This window comes from Eptatretus burgeri, chromosome 2 (genome assembly GCF_056783735.1).
Source record: "Eptatretus burgeri isolate ZD-2024b chromosome 2, Ebu_testis_v1, whole genome shotgun sequence".
NCBI lineage: Eukaryota > Metazoa > Chordata > Myxini > Myxiniformes > Myxinidae > Eptatretus > Eptatretus burgeri.
In genome coordinates this window covers 66,730,206-66,748,964 of record NC_140962.1, presented here as the reverse complement: position 1 = coordinate 66,748,964, position 18,759 = coordinate 66,730,206, and the positions used below count along the sequence as shown (strand labels likewise).

Genomic DNA, 18,759 nt, shown 5'->3' with positions numbered 1-18,759 from the left:
AATTGTGACGTCATATCAAACGAAGAAGAAGAAGAAGAAGAATTATGACAATCGTGCAAAAAATAAAAATAAAAAAAAGAAGAATTGTGACGTCAATCGTGACGTCATAGCACCGTGTCCTGTCATTGGTTGGCAAATAAATGGCCGGAACTTGGAAACCGCTAATCTGATTAATATCAAACCTTGAAAATGCACATACTCAGGTTCCCAGCAATATACCTGGCAAGTTTCAATTAGATCGGACCAGTGGTTGTCGAGAAACAGCGGTCGCAGACACACAGAGATTGCTGGAATTATAGATAGATTATTATTATTTCGGAAGTAAACAACGTTGTGATTATAAATCACCCGCGTTATTTTTTATTTTTGAGAGCAATCGAGGCTTTGCTTATACACCATATGTTTGTGCATTTTGCATTTACACTTGAAGCACATCAAATAAATCCCACCAAATGTTTTTGCCTATTCATGTTTCATATCCTATTTCAACCCATTCCAGTTTCCCATTTCCTCATTGCAAATAATTAATCAGATGTAATCCATAACTTTGTGTGTATGGTAATCCTCTGTGTTTTGTTGAGTTTTGTGCACCCATCATTTTGATGAGCTTTTCTCCGAGTAATCTAAAATATTCCACAAAAAGCATAATGAGGCAGATATAAATTTACAAAAATACATGTATACATTCTCTTACTAATTGCATATACTTATAGATTGAAAAAAAAGTATTTAATTAATAAGCAGCAATGTAGAGTCTACCTTGAACTAATATGAGTATGTTATCCTCTCTATCATTCACGGACTGGTGTTTGTTTGTGTGTTTGGTTGTTTGTTGTGCTACTCCTCCTACAGTTATGGTCATATTATTGCGAATTTTAAAGCTTACTGCACACACAGCCAGGTCCTATTGATCAGCTATATCGGAAAGTATGTGTTTCTAGTTAGGATCCCATCCTATGTTTAATGGGTGATTAATTATACGTGCGCTGTGAGTTATTTTGATAGTTAGGATTTAAATTACCAACAACAACAACAACAACACCTGCCCTTGCTTCCTTCCACCATCATCCACTGGCACCATTGCACGCAGGCGTGTCAGCACATACGTGGGCGGAGTCCAGTGTGCTAGGCGGGGTTTCTCTGGGCGTTGGTGTGCTGGCTTCGCCCCAAATATGGGCACAAGCGTTGCGCTCTGGCTTCGCCCTAAATATGGGCACAAGCGTTGCGCTCTGGCTTTGCCCCAAATATGGGCACAAGCATTTCGTTCTGGCTTGGCTCCAAATATGGGCATAGAGCATTCTCTCTGCCCAATGAGGGAGTGTGAGCATGGGATAAGAGAAGCGTGCGTGGGCCAAATGGGAGAGAGTTGTTGAGAGTTGTCTTCTGGTCTTCGGAAAAGAGTTGTCTTCTGGTCTTCGGACGTCTGGTGGTCTTCTGAAGCCAGTCGTCGCCTTCCTGGGGTCCCGCCAACAGAGCGTCTTCTCTTGTGGCCTGTGTGCCTGCAAGCCTGTCCCACATGGATTGCCTGCCTGGGCTTGGAGCGGCATTGTGTGGCGGCTTCGAGTCCTGCCACACCGGATCATCGAAGACTGCATAAGGCGGAAAGGTCCAAGAATAGGCTCTGACCTCCAGCTCGCCTTTCCTCGAGCTGGAGGCCCCCAATAAAGACCTGACGGGTCCGTTTCTTTTTGGGTGCGCGCGCGCGTGTGTGTGTGTGTGTGTGTGTGTGTGTGTGTGTGTGTGTGTGTGTGTGTGTGTGTGTGTGTGTGTGTGTGTGTGTGTGTGTGTGTGTGTGTGTGTGTGTGTGTGTGTGTGTGGCGCCAGTCTATTAAGTAAAACTGCATAAGTGCTTGTACATAAATTGCTATTCCTTCATTATTCGGTTAACTCTGCCTTCTTGCGTGCTCCCCTGTCCCATTATAAATAAATATCCCTTTTGTTAAATGTTCCAGCTCATTTCTGTGTTTCTTTCATTGGCTTGGCATGGTGTGTATTGAGAAATAGCGAGGCCGTTTGGGCCTGTAAATTGTTCATTTGGTCCGACGGGTCTTGGTAATCTCCGCTCGGGTTACATACGGTTTGGACTCGCTAACGGCTCGTTCCGCCTGAGGTCCGTCGAGGGTGTGAATTCCCCGGTGGCTTTGTCCGCATGGGTAATTAGGTATATTGAAGTTTGGCAATTGACCTTGCCCCACGTGGTTGAATTATTGGCGATTCATGGTCCAGTAAGGGACCCGTGCCTTTCGGACTTATCCAAAAGGCACGGCCTCAATTCCGGTGTGTTCGGTGGAGCCGACTCTTCTGCTCCCTCTAGCGGTCGTGCTCGCCACCGATACCTGGCTCTGTAACAATATTACATCCATACTTGCTACATAGGATCAGCATAACCCAAAATAATGTAAAGGGGTGTTTTCATCTTAGCAGGTGGTCTTGGGGAGGTGGGGGAGGGGTTGAGGGGGGAGGCGCAAATTCTCTATGTAAATGCGCATCATGCAGCTCCGCCTCCAGGTGAGGTGAGGGTATTACAAGTCCCCACCCTTTACAGTACAATATTCCTATCCCCGCATTTTCCAGGGCAGTGAGTGTTTTGAATTATATGCAGTCGGTATGTTTTTGCTTCATGCACATAACTTGGGATATTTGGTTTTTGCTTCATGCACATAACTTGGGATATTTGGTTTTTGCCTGCACAGAGCTGTCAGTTGCCATACACCACCCAAATAAAGGTATGCATCAGAAGAACGTGTTGCATGGTTGGAACAAGATCGCCCATATGGTGGGTACTTTGTTAGTCCAACCAACATTTGAACACCTCTCTTGTTCTTATATAAAGTATGAAAAATTATTCTTGTGAAAAACGATATCATTGCATCTAAAATTGGGTTCTTCATGGCAATGTAGGCACATCATCTGTATCGTAAGGATCCATCGGTTTATTAATTACAAACAGGTGGGGTTGGGGTTAAATTGACATGAAAACACGAAATAAATGTCAAAAAGTTGGGACAATATCGGAGAAAAAAGGAGGGTAGGGGAATGTGGTCAAAGTAGGGGAGAAGGCAAAGGAGGTTTTCAAAGAATAGGGCATCGTGGAAGAGAGGGAAAGGTAGGGGAACGGCTTCTAAGGTGCAGCGAGAGTGGGGGAGGGATGAGGTCAAACATTCTGGTATATTTCCCTATGTAATAAATAGATTCTCTCTAAACTGTGACTTTAAGGTTGAAATGCTCACCTCTTTGGAATTAAAGCAATGTATTGTGCTATAGCCAGTGCATTCCTTGCCTTGGAATAGTATGGGCAGCACCTATGCCCCTGTTAAGAAGGAAAGGAACTACAAACGCATGCTCTGCATACAAAACATGCCCAATTCCGACACCCTTGTTCACATGACCATTCCTGCACCACTTTAGATTTTCAGTCCATATTCCTCCATTACAATGGGGACTATTAAGGCTCATAACTCTCCAATTGATCAATCTCTTCGTTATTAACTTCAAGCCATTCTAATTCTCAAGACCAGCAACCCCCAACCCCCCCCCCTCACTCCTCCAAAACCACTTTCCATCGTACAGAATTTATTGGGTGATACCCCCTCCTCTAACCATCTAACCCACTCATAAACCAAAACCTCCATCTTCATCTCCTCAACAACTTAATGATACTCACTCTGCTTCTCCATAACTTCTCCATCTCCTCCTCCCAACTCAAACTACCTCCAGTGTTATACAACAACAGTGTTACGAAGCCCAATCAAATGCCTCTGCATTATTAAGTGGTGATTTGAAGGTGGGCCCCGAGTGTAGCTCACCACAGTCATTAATCGTTGCTTGCCATCATTAATGGGATGTGGAACACGCCTGATTAAGCTGCAACAAGGCTGTAGTCGCAAGTAATTTCATTATCGAAAATGATTGGAACTGTAAAATATTTAGTTGTGCAAACAGAGCCACAGTAAAATGCACGTGATTGCGTTGCCTACTTCTGCACATTTTATGCAACAATCCGAGCATGCCATTAACCGTAGACGCGCAATGCAGCAGACACCATCTGGATGAGAATTGATTAAGCAAAACCGTGCATCCCTTCCCCTGCATCTCAATTTGAGATCAAATCTCATGAGTCATGGCCAATGATACAATAATCATTTCTTTCTTGTCAACCATCAGCCATCACATCTCCTTCCCAGGGCGAAGTACCCCAGCAGGAGATGAAAAGAAAAGTCAAGGCTTTGTCTGGAACATTGTGTTCAGAACATACAGTCACGCTAAACTCGCATTCTGAAGAAGTGTTTTAGCAGAGTTTTCACTTTGTCGCATACCGAATGCTTTTGAGACTTTGTAAGAGTTTTGAGCCGATTCCATTATGAGACCTCATGTGCAAGGTGACCTATTCTCAAACCCTTCACTGCAAACCCTTCACTCACAATTTAAACCCATCTTCAGAAAACCTCACCACATGGTAGAGTTTGTCATAAGCAGGAAGCCTATTGTTTTTGATGTCAAAATGTCAAAAGGTCAACAGATTTGTCAAATTTCTAAAATCGTCAATTTTCATCCAATTGAGCAGAAATTTGGAAAGGATTTCCATCTGAGCTGACTGAATTCAACCCCCAATTAATTATTGAGGTCAACCTCGGCCAAAAGGTCAACATCGGCCAAAGGTCAACAACTTAGGTGAGATTTCTAAAATCCTCAATTTTCATCGAATTGACTTGAAATTTAAAGAGGATGTATATTTCAGGTCACTGAATTCAACCAGCCAATTATTTGAGGTCAACTTAAGCCCAAGGTCAACCACTTAGCTAGAATTTCTAAAATCCTCAATTTTCATCCCATTGACTTGAAATTTGAAGAGGAGTTTCATATTTGGTCATTTTTTCATATCCACCAATTATTTTTGAGGTCAAATTTGTTTTATGGATTTTACAAGCATCATGCTCTGTATGATATTTTCTTCTTATTTCTGTTTGTTATTTCATGTGCAGGATTTTTGATGGGCATCCCAATCCAGATCCGACTGCTCGAATTTTTTTAAAGTGATTATTCACCAATGAGAGATCGGGCCATAAACAATATACAGCACAATATCACAAAAAGTTATGCACGAATTCGGAGGAACCTTCGTGGACAGGTTGGATGTGTGACAAGGACAAATTGATTCGATTTTGTTGAAGATCCGTTATTACACAGGAGTCAGCGTTCAGCTGCCCTGGCTCTACCCCATTGCTTTACACCCATTGGCTGGACAGCTGGCCTGACTCCACCCCAATTAAATCATGCACCACCATTGCATGAAGCAGGACAGATCAGCAGGCCTCAGGCATTAGGCCTGGGTGTTAGTCCATGGCCCAATGCAAGTGTAATGATACCAGGTATATAACCAATGTATTGTATATGAACATAAGCTGTACACATGTTTTTGCCTAATGTATGTACATCGAGTTGTTGTTTATATGTAATCAGTAAAGCCAAGAAATGAACAAAACACAGTGGGTTAGAAAGGTTCTTATTCATTTTTGCTCCGGTATCGGCTCGAGCATGCGGTCAAGCAAACTAATTTTTATCTCGATTTGTTATCCTTGTTGTCTTTATTGGTTTTTCTAGTCTACAAAAGATATCAGGAAACGAAAATAGCTTTTCCTTTTATTTTACCGAATAGATCCAAACACGGTGTTATAGGATTTCTTCTTCTTCTTCATTGGGACTGGAAGGAGACATTCTCACTCTTTTTTCATATTTCTATATCAATTTTATTAAGAATTGCAAGTCTTTATTGTGATGTTGAACTTTATGTGAAAATAATTTTGCACAGTAAATTTGGGGCAAATAAGCATGCACACTTTAACCTCTCTGGCAAGATGGTGCAATGCATGATCTGTCTTATCATTTTAGTATTACAGAAGCTTAGTTACGAGCAAAAGTCAGGATTAAGGTTGAACATTATGCAAGCTTTGTTATAAACAGAATTGGAGCTCAAATTTGAATCAATCAACTTGTTTGCTTCCAGATAGTCTTTAAAGAGAATAATATTTGCTACTTAAATCCTCAGAGATGAATTATTTTGTCCTATTAATAATGTTTAAATTACTTACAACTAGCATAACCCGTGCTCTGCGCGACATGTTGGGGTGGGTGTGTTTGAGAAAGGAAATGATGCAGAGTATCAGTAGTAATTTTACTTTAATGCAGTAAGTGGAATACGATTTCACTGTTTCAGAACCATTTTATTTACTTTTTTTTTGTACCATGCACCTCATATGGTCTTTGAGATAATGTAAGCCGAATATCACGTTACTCGAGCGCATAACAAAGTCGAAGATAGCTCGACACGAAACCACAAACTCGGAAATAATATATAAGATGTCTACTTTTATTTTATCATTGCATTTCATGAATCACATGACCCCTTTTAGTGCTGACAATAAAACTGGCAATGGATGCACATGTTTTGTTTTGTGAAGGACTGCACACAGCCAGAAAGCCTTTAGCATGATGGGATTGGAACATTGCCATTCATGGTAATGCAAGTGAAAGAGTGTCTGTCTTGCTATAAACTTTCTTGTCCCATTATAAAATTTCTGCCAATTAAGGATGAGAAGGAAATTATAATGAAATAATGCAGATCTTGCATTATAATGTTGCATTTCCTTTGCCTGAAATCATGTTCTTGTTGAAAAGACCGTCGAGATGGGTGGAGGGAAATGAAAAGGTCACACAGATGGAGCTCACAAATAATTTGGACAGAAGGGAAACACCCCGATCAAATTCCACAGAATTTCCTTTTGGACCATACTTTTCTGCATTATTTAGAAAGCTTATTGTTTTGTTTATTTCCACATATATTTCCTTAGAACAGGCTGTTTTACAGCCATTCTATAGGCCAAATAAACATGGGGACATCAATAACCTTTGTGTTTAAACATTACAAAATGGAAATTTTATAGAGCGATGATGAATTTTCTCAACCAAATCTTGAGAGATATGCTAACCACTGTGGGAAACAAGGTCAAGTGACATATGGAGGTGAGCCTTCTTCAAAGCAAAAGGTCATGAGCCTTTCTTCCTTCTTCCTGCTTTGAATGAAGGGCTCATGCCAGAAATGTTGCTTCACCTTCATTCCCACGGCAGTTCGCATACCTCTCGACATTTGCCTGAGGAAATCAATTGTCCGTATTTTTTTTCCACCAATGCAGACCGACTGTAGTCTTGATAAAGACTAGTTTTATATTATGTATGCAGAGGTGGATCCAGAATGGAAAAGGAGAATATCTTTCAAAGTGAAGACCCCCAATTCCCACATGAGTAACTTTATTAAATAGTAAATTTGTAGCATGTTTCTGTGTTGTCGATATAAATTTTGTGCTTGCCAATCTGCTTGCTGGTTGTATCATTTTGGGGAATATGGCTATGCGGCTAATGCAATAAATACCTCTGTCACCCTCCCCCTCCAATATATCAGGGCAAGTTATCATAGTTAGCCAGGGTAGGGGCACATACTTGTAGTCTCAAATATTGACCTGAACATGTTGGCAAGTGTCATATATGAGCAAGTTTGTTTGTTCGTCTTTTATAAGTTTCCAACCCTCTGGCCCAACTTCCCTGAAATTTGCTGCACCACATTATTTTCACACATGAAAGGTCAACTTCACAATAAAAACTTTCAATTATTGATGCAGCAACAACAAATAACGGTGCTTTGGGCGATCGGTATCATCTGTAGCCCAAAGGAAGGTTGGCTTAAGCCTCCGCATCTGAAGATTGTCAGGAATCGAACCAATTGTATCGAAATATTTATATTCCATATGCAGAATAGAAATTAATATATGAAGGGTCCCGTGTCCCTTGGACTACACAAAGTGTAATGAGTGCTTGTACGATTATGTATCACCGTGTACAAGGAAATGAAGAGGCCATTTAGCCCTTCATTGCCGTGTTGCACTCCCAAGTTAATATTTGCTGCAGCTGTAAATATCAATCTTCTTGATGTTTTATTAAAGTCTAAATAACCCGATCTTGATCGGGTGACCCAACTTATACATTATATAGTGATCAATTAACCAAACATTTAAGAAGAAAAACATGTAAAATCAGACATTTTATCCTGTCGGCAGTGCACCATGAACATCACCAAATATATAAATATAGGATTTATACTGGTAAGTAAAGGTATGTTCAATTTATATGTTGTGAGTAAGAGCAACAACGTGCAATTAATGTTGTCTGAGAATGGCATTTCATTCCAGTGGAAGTCTTGCAATGTAAGACAATTCTACACTGAACTGGGGGTATTAGTTTGAAGATGAAGGATGCTTGGAGAGCACACCTATGTAATCATCAAGATATCTATTTGTAGATTTGTCCTTTACATGAGACACCAAACCTTTACCCCTGTTGGGGATAACTGTTCCAGATATCATGAGAAGTTATAAAATACCATCTTTGTTATCTCGAGTAGACACACAAGGCCCATCACCTTGGAAAGAGGAATTTCACAACTAATAAATCCCAAGGTGCCTTTTCCTTAGATTCCTAACAAAAGCTACTCAAAAGAAACTGACCCCTTGAGGCACAGATGATTCCATCTCACGTGTTACCAGACTCGATCCTCTTGTGCATCTTTATACGTGCCGTTTGAGTGTAAATTGAGAGAATGAGAGGCACGAGATTGCAACTCGAGTGCAAGGTCAACAGATTGAGAAGTGACCGGCAGCACCAGCTTCCCAGCACAATAGCTATAACATAATAGGCTTTCCTTTGTACAGGCCATCGCTATTGTCCCAGAGGGCCGAGGAAAGGGAACGGGACATTCACAGCACTGCCTAAACAATGTGAATGAGGATTAGCAGGCAATTAGGCAAAAATCATCCTCTTCCCGCCTCGACACATGTGCTGTCCTCATCAACCCCTTAATTCCCGCAGAAAATTGAGATTAGGCCAAGAGCCAGACGTACAGATACCATGACCTCACCATGTCTGTGTCTCTCTCTCTCTCTCTCTCTCTCTCTCTCTCTCTCTCTCTCTCTCTCTCTCTCTCTCTCTCGCTCTCTCTCTCTCTCTCTCTCTCTCTCTCTCTCTCTCTCTCTGTCTGTCTGTCTGTCTGTCTGTCTGTCTGTCTCTCTCTCTCTCTCTCTCTCTCTCTCTCTCTCTCTCTCTCTCTCTCTCTCTCTCTCTCTCTCTCTCTCTCTCTCTCTCTCTCTCTCTCTCTCTCTCTCTCTCTCTCTCTCTCTCTCTCTCTCTCTCTCTCTCTCTCTCTCTCTCTCTCTCTTTGCTTCCGACTGACCTCGGGTTTCAACTCTGATCTCACACTCTTTCCATCTGTGCAGAACTATACAGTAAAGTTGTGATGACAACATAAAAGTGGTAACTCAAATCTGACTTGTTGAATAAAAATTGAGCTGTGGAAAGATATATTATATGCAGGACAAGATCATTATTAGATGACTTTGCAGTATTACATAAATTACTCGGATAATAGGGGATATATACATCTTATCGTAAGATTGTTAGAGGTTCTGATGAATCACAACTCCCTGCCAAACCACTCCGACACACACACACACACACACACACACACCACTTCTTTTTTGCAACATAATTACCCTCGCCGAAGGATAAGGTATTGCGTTTGGGTCCATTTGTCTGTCTCACTGTCTGTTTGTTTGTCTGCACAGAACTTTAGTGTTTTTCTCCGCAACTGCTTGTTGGATTAAGCCAAAATTTTCACCATTGGTGCAACTACTCATGTAGATTGTTCTAATGATAATTATAACATCATAGGTCATGTTGTGTAGCAGCCATGTTGGAAAAACTGAAAAACTTTGGACCTCCAGCTCTAAAACTGCACCAAGGAAAAAATTATAACTTGGCACATCGCAAGCACACCTCATTGGGAATAAGTGTGATTTTTTTTTAATGATGTCATAGATGCCTTTGTTATGACGTCATAATTGCATATGGAGAACACGACATCTGATCAGTATGGAAATTTTTGAAGGTCATCTTGGGATAAAATGGTCCACAGAAAATTTTTGATGACGTCATTGGTCACGTGATTTGGCAGCCACATTGTTTAAAATAAAAAAAAAAATTTAAGTTCACAAAACCTCTTATCTGAAGATACGGATAGATCGATGCACAACTTTACACTTATGACTGCCTGTCCATGAGAAACAAAAGGTTTACACATATGGCATCATATGTTACATGGTTTGGCAGCCATATTGAATTTACCCTTGTTGTGGAATTTGTTGTTAACCGACTCGGTGTAAATCCTATTAATTCACAATTAATTCACTGTCCACAACGAAAAGTACATTTCATCAAAGAACATTTATTTTGTGGTACCATGGAGTCCAAAACACTAAGATGTAAACATCCACAATGATTTGCACTAAACTGAGCTTACATTTCCTGATATTATATATATATATATATATATATATATATATATATATATATATATATATACATATATATATATATATACATATATATATATATATATATATATACATATATATATATATATATATATATACATATATATATATATATATATATATGCTTTGAAGGGAATGGAGGGGTCTGATAAGCATAAGGCAAAATAACTCAAACTGCAATACGTGTCCACTGGGTGAAAGCGAATGACATAATCATGGCAAAAGTTGCAGTGTTATCAACCAGATCACCTTGTTTCATAGTAAGACATTCCTTTTATCAATATTTAGGTAAAAAGACTCTTGGGTAAAGAGAAACATAACTGACAGCCAATTCGACTTATAGCATAAAAATTAAATTTATAAAGCACCAGCAACAATTATAATTGAGAGTACAGTAATACCTTGACATACGAATGCACTAACTTACGAGTATTCTGAGTTACGAGCCGTTGCTCAGACAATTTTTTGCTTTGTGTTACGAGTCTAGATCCGAGTTACGAGTGGAGTGAGCTGTTTTTGTTTTTTTTTCTCCCGCCTTTTCACGCATCTCCTGCCACTCACTCGTTCAGTTCTCTTGGTTATCTCGTTGAGTAGGGTCGTACCGTAGTAATCTGTGTTGTGTTTAGCTCTTGTTTTTTCATTGGTGCAGTTATTTTGCCAAATTTTTGTTGTAACTCAACCATGAGTCCTAAAAAAGTAACTGCAAAGGACAGTGCTAAGAAGAAACGAATGATGTCGCTTGAAATGAATTGTGAAATCATTGCAAAACATGAACGTGGAGTGCGTGTTGTCGAGTTGGCGAGGGAGTTTGAGCGTAGTACTTCAACGATATGTACTATTCTCAAGCAGAAGGATTGGTTGAAGGCTATAACGCCAGCCAAGGGCGTTACGATTATTTAGAAGCTGCGGTAACGGCTAATTGTAGCAATTGAGTGTAACAGCAAAGGGAATAAAAAAAATGTAAAAAAAATTGGAGCAATTAAGTTTAGCGATAAAGTGAATTAAAAAAATTGGGGGGGGGCTGGCACTGATTAATGGTATTTTAATTAATTTCAATTGGGAAAATTGTTTTGATTTACGAGCAAACCGAGTTACGAGCTTGGTCACAGAACGAATTAAACTCTTATGTCAAGGTATTACTGTACATGAATATAATGATTTTTCTTCCCCACCCAAAAACCAATAAAAAAATCATCTTCTCCAGAACGGCTGTACAGATTGAGGAGAAACTTCATACAAATGTTGCCCAAGCCTTGGGTGTATCAAATTGTTCAGGAATAATTGATAGGTTACATGGTTTGGCAGCCATATTGGATTGAAGAAAAATGTTAAATAATGTTTTCGCTGGAATAGCTTAATCAATCGACGTGAAAGTTCACATGTATGATATAGTAGTGATGTGGAATTCATGTTTTAAATTTCAACTTGATCGGACACATGGTCTGACAGCCAGAACTATTTAATTTTTTGAGATGGGTTCTTTTTGTTTTTTTATTAGGGTACGCAGTCAAATGGACTGGTTAACCTATTATTTTTCTTCTGTTTATTTCTTGTTCGGGTACCCAGTCAAATGGACTGGGTAACCTATTGTTTTTCTTCTGTTTATTTCTTGTTCCGGTACCCAGTCAAATGGACTGGGTAACCTATTGTTTTTCTTCTGTTTATTTTTTTTTTCCGCTTGGAATTTGTGGGCTTTTTCGCTTTAAAAATAATTTTTACTGGAACGGTAAGTCCGATCGACACAAAATTTTCACCTTAGTATGTATCTTTTAGATAGCATACTTAATTGATAATTATGATGTCATAGGTCACGTGGTATGGGCACCATCTTGAAAAAAACAGATAAAATTTGGACCTCTGTATCTCTGAAACCATGCAATGGAAAATGTTTGCTTCATACATTTTAATATGCTCCCCATGGGGAACACGGGTGATTTTTTTTTTTATGATGTCATAGGTGAAGCGGTATGCCAGTGAAAATTCGTCAAGTAGAACGCTGCATGGGAAAAATCTGAAATTTCTTGAGCGTCATCTGCACAACAAATATCGTAGAAAAAATTATTATGACGTCATAGGTGACTTGGTTCGGCAGCCATCTTGTTTTGAAAAAAAAAATTAAAAACATCTCCAGAATGGCTGAACAGATTGAGGCAAAACTTTACACCCACATTCCACATTAAATCCTTTTTCAAGTTTGTTAATTTCTTATTGATTGGTCACATGGTTTGGCAGCCACATTGGATTTAAGAAAAATATTAAATAATGTTTTCTCTAGAACCACATAACCTATCGAAGCGAAACTTGGCAATTATAATCTACCCCCATGCCTGCATACACCGTAAAAATTATGATGTCACAAGTCACATGGTTTGGAGGCCATCTTGGATAGAAAAACGCACCTTGTCCGATCAACATGAAACTTAACAAGCATGATCCACTACCCCATTAGAGGGAGAATTTAAATTTATGTTGTAATGGGTCACATGGTACGGCAGCCATATTGGATTGAAAATTAATATCTTTAAAAGTCTTCTTCTCTGAAACGGCTGAACAGATCGAGGTGAAACTCCACAAGTCTGACCACCTTTCTATGCAAACAAAAAGTTCTCCCCCCTTTTGATGTACGACACATCATTTGGCAGCCATAGTGGATTGAAGGAAAAATATTAATTGATGTTTACTCTGGAACTACTGCATCAATAAATGTGAAACTTCCGAATTATGATGGAAGAGTCATGTGGAATGAAAGGTTGAAATTTCAACTCGATTTGGCACATGGTTTGGCAGCCATGTTGGATTGAAGGGGAAATATTAATTAATGTTTACTCTGGAACCGCTGTGTCAATATATGTGACACTTCAAAATTATTATCCTGCCCACATGTGAAACATAGTTTTAAAATTTCAACCCGATCGGCCACACAGTTTGGCAGCCAGAATTATTGAGTTATTTGAATTTGAGAACTTTTCGATTTTTTTTTTTCCAGAAGGCTCACTTGGCTGCACCTGGATGCTTTTGATTGTACAGGAATAGCAATTCAATTGATACCAACAATGTCCTCAGGAAAAATGCTGACTGCATACGTAATAAATAGATTGAACACTTTGTGCGACCTGGTTCGTAACTCGTCAGTCCCGCGCTATACCGAAGCAGGGCTGTATTTGTATCACTCTTAAATAATGTTTTCTCTGGAACCACTTATCCTATCGAAGCGAAACTTTGCAACTATCATCTACAGCAGTGGTTCCCAACCTTTTTTCTGTCATTTCCCCCTGCACCCAATTCAACCATCCAGATTTCCCCCTTCATGTGTATGAGAGAAAGAACAGTTAAAACACACTGAGACTATTTACTAATTTATTTTTCAAATGCACTAACACAGCTAACATTAAATTGTATTGAATAAGAACACAGCATTTTAGTGTGACTTCTGGCATTGTTTGCCGTTCCACGAGTCCTTCAATGTCTGGGGGAGTTATGGAGAGCGCACAGTGAAGATCCGCCTCCACCTCCAACTTGTTGCGTGCCTTTGTTTTGAGGTGTACCAGTGCCGAAAATCCTGTCTCACACAGGTAGGTGGAAGAAAACTGGACCAATATCCGCAGAGCATTGGTCGCAAGAAGCGGGTAGGTTCCTCGGACTTGGGTCCAAAACTCTTCCAGTTCCATATTCTGGAAGGCATCCTTCGCTGTGGAGTCGTTTTTCAAGTCCAGGAACTCTTCCTGCCACGTTTCTGGCACATCATCAACGTTCCTCTGAAATGGGTCTTTGATAAGCTTGTTCTCGTTGCTCTCGTTTGTGATCCCCGGGAAGTAATACTTGAATTCTTCCTCCAAGCCTTCGAGGTGTTGTTTGATATCCTCGGCTATTGGATCAGGCAGACCATCCTCCATATCCTCCACACATTCGTTCAGAGCGAGGAATGAGGAAAAACTTCCACTCCCCGCTCTTTTCTTCCACAGTTCCAGTTTAGCCACGAAAGCTCTGATCTTGTCCGACTGAAAAAGAATGTTGGTCCCTTTTCCCTGCAGTTTCCTGTTGAGCTCGTTCAATGCACTGAAAATATCGGACAAGTAGGACAGTCGCACACGGAAAAACTCACCCTTCAACGCCTCCAGAAGCACAACATTCTCTTGGGCCCGAAGGAAGGCTACCACCTCATCAAACAATTCCAGGACTCGCTGCAACATGTTTCCCTTTGAGAGCCACCTCACCTGAGTATGAAACAGCAACGATTCGTGGTCGGCTTCCATGCCTTCACAGAGCCGACGGAACAGCCGAGTGTTCAGAGCGGAACCCTTGATAAAGTTGACGACTTTGATGACAGTCTCGAGATGCTGCTTGAAGTTCTTGGGGAGAGTTCTCGAAGCAAGCGCCTCTTTGTGGATCAGACAGTGTGTCGATTCCACTGCCTGATTATTTTGCTTGACGAGCGTGACGAACCCCGATCGAGAGCAGAGCATGGCTGGGGCACCATCCGTGCACACCCCAACCAGAGACTCCCAGCTGATGTTGCTGTCTTCGAAAAAGTCATTGATAAGGTCCATCACATCCTGAGCTTTGGTCGTGGTCTGGAGAGGTTTGCAGAAGAGGAATTCTTCTGCAATTCCTTTTTCGGTGGTATAACGAACAAAGACCAACAGCTGGGACAGATTCGCAACATCTGTCGATTCGTCGAGTTGAATCGAAAAAAACTGTGACCCTCGAACCTTCTGAACAACTTGGTTCTTGATGCTCTCAGCCATATCATTGATCCGTGACCGAATGGTGTTGTTTGAAAGGGAAATCTGGGTCATCTTGTTGTGGGCAGCCTCAGCAAGGACCAACTTCACGCACTGCAGCATACAGGGCTTCACCAATGTTTCACCAATTGTGTGTGGTTTCTTCTCCCTCGCAATCTTGTACGAGACTTCGTATGACGCTTTCACAATAGCGTCCGTTTGCTGACGAAACGTTCCAGTTGAGTCCAGTCTCATCTTCTTCAGATAATTTTGTTTCAGCTTGAAGTATTCACGATACTTGTTCTGTAGTTCGGGATGGCATCCATGAAGGTGTTGCTTCATCTGGAATGGCTTCATGCTACCATTCCCCAAGGTCTTTGTGCAGATGACACATTGTGGCAGATGTTCCCCGTTATTCACAACGAACGTAAAACCGAAGTCTATATATGCTTCTGAATATATCCGTTTTTTCGACATGATCACTTGCGGACCTGAAAAGAACAAGAGAGATCATATTAAGACATGTAATAGAGAAGAACAAACTAAAAAAGAAGAAAGAAAATAAAACATAAGAATGAAAGTGGGTAAAGTTCAGGAAACGGGTACTCCTGAGAAGAGAAGAACAGAAGGCTATTACTGGAAATTATTTTCTAATTATTTTCTGATAATTTCCAGAATTTTAATTCCAGACTAGAATTTCCCCCTGAAACACCCAAATTTCCCCACTGGGGGAAATTTCCCCCCGGTTGGGAACCCGTGATCTACAGAAAGTCTCACGTTGTGTCAAAGGCGGACGTCTGGATACCCGGTCATCACTGCCAGCAATTATAAAGTGACAGTTCTAGTTTTATATATTTTTATTAAGTAACACATCAGTACATTAACACCACACAAAAGAAGTCCTGGTGAGGGTCTGCAATCTCTGATTGCTCTTTTTCTTGTTTATACTTGTGCCATTATTAGTCAACAAAAGCAGTACAGTTAAAATGAAAACTAAACTTACGATCACAGCATCATGAAACTTGATCAACAAAAGGTTGACTCGAAACTTTAGAATAACTCCGGCATGTAGCATAAAGACTACATGAAAAGTTCACCACTTATACCAATGGCAGTGGTTGAAGGAAAAAGGTGGTTGTTAAATTAACAATATTAAATTCCAAATAATTCTCTATCATGTCCATTCTCCATCACCTTGCCGATTACCTTATGACCCCATCATCTCATTCGCTTCCCCCCTTCTCATTCAAGACCACAGCCGGATAATTTTGTGACAATTTGCTGCGGTGAGCATGTAATTTGAAAACTATACTCTTCATGAGATTGAGAGACCACGTGTTAGTGCTGTTGAGAATGCCGCATTAATTATAGAGGCAGAGAAAACCAGAAAGTAGAGAATGAAGTGTTTTTCTCCACTCACGCGGTCAACTTTCTATCCTCAAATGTCCCATTAAATATTTTTGCTTTATAATAACTTGCTAGTCTTGGCTATTCTTCTTATTTTGCACGCCTACTAGTCCTGAGAAGTATTGTACAATAAATCACGCAGGAATTATCTGCAAAATTTATCAACTCATTTTTACTTTGTGTTGAGTGCAGCTTGCTATTCAGTATTTCCAGTCATGTTAGATAAATATAAAACAACAAGACCGCTTTTAAACTCACTTTTCAAATTGAATTTGTATATACAGTACAATACTTTTAGATGTTATTCAGGTCCAAGTACAACACCCAAATAGATTGAAATTTGTGATTCAACCCCTCCCACACCTCCACCGTCCATTTCTTGCTGTGGCAGACATTTGAAAGAAAGAAACGGTTGAGATGAATCCTACGCCAAAAAGCCGCTGTCCAGATGGTCTGTAAGCATCCCTTGCCACGTTCCTGATCTCACGTCACAGCCGAGTGGATACAATTTCCATCTGATCCCTGGAAGAATGGTCTGGGATTTGACGGATCAGTGCAGTCTGCATATAGAAGCAGGTGCACGTTTTTTTTGGTGTATTAAATCACACCTGGACCCAAGGATACAGGCAGTAGAAACTCCACAGCACCAGGAGGTTCAGGTCTGGGAGTGCTGGCCCCCAAAAAAGCTCCAAAAGGTCCAGAATCATCCGCAAGTCGGTGCCTTGTCATTTTTCTGTGCAATTCATCATGCACGGACTGCAGACAGCCATAGCTGCGTTTGCATATTTATATGTGCTATACACATCACCTTGATAACCACTGATCCTAACTCTTTTGCAAATGTCAAACCTGGTTGTTGATGTTAAAGCCACCTTTGAAAGAGGAAGAGGATGAAGAATGAGGAAGAAAATGAAGCTTGCAGAACTACAGAGTGAATTAAAAACTATATAAACATTGCGCATACTCCAATCATTCGCATCATGAACCCACTACAACTATGCTCAATATCAATTTCTATTTCCCTCTTTTAGATACACCTCTACTTTCCACAGGGCTGTTGGAATCATAAAAGCATCAATTAAAAACCAGTTAATGAGAGAGAATTTGGAAGTACCAATTTACATGATTGTTACCACCTTAACCTTCCCATGCAATCCCCCCTCCTCCCCTTCTTAGTACAACCACCCAGTGTTCAACTCGTTCCATCCAGCGCTTCAGGAGTACACATGGAAGTTAAACAAGCACACAGACATGTATCAAATTATAGCATGATATCATCCATATTAAATGCAAACAATCTTGTAATGACCACTTATCTCACAAGGTACATCATGTTTCCTGTTTGTGGGATCTTGGTTATATGCCCTATTGTGCATGTGCCATATCTCCAGGCATAAAATCGATCTTTATCATTTTTACATTTATCTAAGGTTCATGGAGGAGCTTGAACATATATCACGTCACATTCAGGACAAAGACACACAAGACATCAGTGGAGTTCAACATTAATTCCAAGGACATTGGTAGACAATGGACAAATACATATAATAGATGGGATTTGAATTTAGGTTTCCTGCATAATGAGCCAGGGGTTCAGATGGGAACACTAATAGGCCCACATAATATTTTCTCCTTCACACCAATTTGGTTGTTTTGAGTATTAAAGGATTTTTCTTTTCTCCACTGACTGTATATATATATATATATATATATATATATATATATATATATATATATATATATATATATATATATATATATATATATATATATATATATATATATATATATATATACTTGATGCACTTAGATGGATGCTCACTCTCACCAGCCCTTACTTTGCAAGTAGGTTAGTATGCTAAACAGTAAACACCCCTCCACGTGAGGTGAGGAGATTTTTGTCTTGCAGTGGATTGCACAGGCACAGGCTGCTTTATTTTTTTTGTTCATCACCTCCGAGCAAAAGTACCTGGCGTTGCCTGGCAGCACCGGGTCCCTTCTCCTCCCACCCACCCCTCACCCTCCTTCCTCCTCCCTCCCCTCTCCCCCCAACGGACTCTCACCCCTTCCCCTGCCTCCTCCTATCCCACCCCTCCCCCCCTTCCGTAGCCCCCCTTAATGAGCACAGATTTTGATGCAGTCAAGAAACCTTCGTTGAGCATCAGATATGAAGTTTGTGGCCAAGTTTCATCAAA

At 40.4% G+C, this 18,759-nt stretch overlaps 1 long non-coding RNA gene across 1 annotated transcript in view; it reads left to right on the top strand.

Annotated features, from left to right (window-relative positions):
- Positions 1 to 18,759, top strand: part of LOC147032213 (uncharacterized) — a 69,088-nt gene that overhangs the window by 12,837 nt on the left and 37,492 nt on the right. Inside the window, exon 2 of the long non-coding RNA XR_015051993.1 lies at positions 2,694 to 2,776. This is a non-coding gene — a long non-coding RNA (uncharacterized LOC147032213). The remainder of the gene's footprint in view (positions 1 to 2,693; positions 2,777 to 18,759) is intronic.